Below are 1,736 nucleotides of genomic sequence, written 5' to 3' on the forward strand. Positions count from 1 at the left end.
GAAAGAAAGAAAGAAAGAAAGAAAGAAAGAAAGAAAGAAAGAAAGAAAGAAAGAAAGAAAGGGAAGAAAGAAAAGGAAGGAAAGGAAGGGAAGGAAGGAAAGGAAGGGAAGAAAAAGACAAAATCTGCATGCAATGAAGACTCTAAAATCAAACTTCTAGTTGGCCAGAAGCTGATGGGAGAATGGAACCAGCCCAAGCACTGCCCTCTCCTGGCTGTGGATATTGTGCACTGTGTCTTGCCTTCTCCCTGCAGACAGGCTCTCAGCCTCCAGGTTGTAGGGGATGCTGGTGAATTCTAGCAGCCTGTTCTCCTGCAAACTGCCCCCATCTGGAGAGAGTTGCCCTGGTCAAAGTTCCCTATTACCCCTTCTATGGCTCCAACATGGATGGTTGTACCTCCCATATCCATTGGGACTTCTCTGAAAGATCATATGTACCACAGTACTCCTAAAGATGTCTCTCTACTAAACTCCAGGTGATGTTTTCCCCTGCCCAGACCCTGGCCTTTTGTGGACCTCATCTTTCTTCAACTATACTGATTATGAGAATCCTCCCACAATAAACCATCAGATTGCACCCCTTCTTTCTAGAATCTGTTATCCCGAGAACTCAGCCTAAGACATCTGTCTGCTACCTGCTCTCAGTATAACAACATGAGTTACACTGTCCAAGGGAAAGCCAGGTCTTTACTCCTTTGTATAGATCCATTCAGTGATCTATGCCTCATCAGAATGAAAAGACAAGAGCCTTGCCATCTACATGTGGCGTTATCCTTTAAGGAACTTCTAACTCTCCTCTATCACGTCAACTACAATGGCTGGTCCTCAAACTCAACACATAGGCTCTGCCTGGAGACATTCACATTTGCCCTTCTGCGGTTTGGGTATGTTCTTTGTCAAACCATCTTCCTCCTCCATCCCTCATTCCTTGTAGTCTTCTAGACTCAACTGTCACCTCCTCCATGAGAACCCTATACTTAAGCCTGCAGGTCTCCACTTAAATCTAGACCCCACANCNTTTCCTTACCCTGGCTTTCTCCTCGGCAGTACCAGGGTCTGGAACACTGTGTTTTCCCATATCCATGTTGCTCAGTGCCCATCTTAACTACCAAAAGTTCCTTGAAACTAAGCTGTCTTCCCAGAGGCCACCGAGAGTAACTGGTACACAGCAGCAGCTGGCTCTGCATCCTGCATCGACTGCAGGAGCAATCAAAGAAGTGGTGTTGGATTACAATGCCTGAAACCTTCAGNGCATCACTTAAATGTGTCTCACTTACTTTAGCTTTGGCTGTCCTAGAACTCACTCTGTAGACCAGGCTGGCCTCAAACTCACAGTGAGTTTCCTGCTTCTGCTTCCTGAGTGTTGCAATCAAAAGCATTCATCACCACCACCACACTTCTAATGTTTTATTTTTGTTGTATGTGCATTAGTGTTTTGCTTGTATGTATGTCTGTGTGAGGATGTTGGGCCCCCTGGAACTGGAATTACAGATAGCTGTGAGCTGCTCTGTGGGTACTAGGAATTGAACCTAAGTCCCCTGGAAGAGCATCCTGTGCTTTAACCACTGAGCTACCTCTCCAGCCCCGGGCTTTCTCGTGAAAGCAGAAGCCATTGTCCTATTATTTTGGTNAAGTTTGTGCAGGGCCACATTTGTGGAAGTATCAGATAATACAACTGCTAAATAATTGTGAGGTATAATTTTTGATTACACTGAACCCTTCATCAGTGAGCTAAT

This window comes from Mus caroli, chromosome 6 (assembly GCF_900094665.2).
Source record: "Mus caroli chromosome 6, CAROLI_EIJ_v1.1, whole genome shotgun sequence".
NCBI lineage: Eukaryota > Metazoa > Chordata > Mammalia > Rodentia > Muridae > Mus > Mus caroli.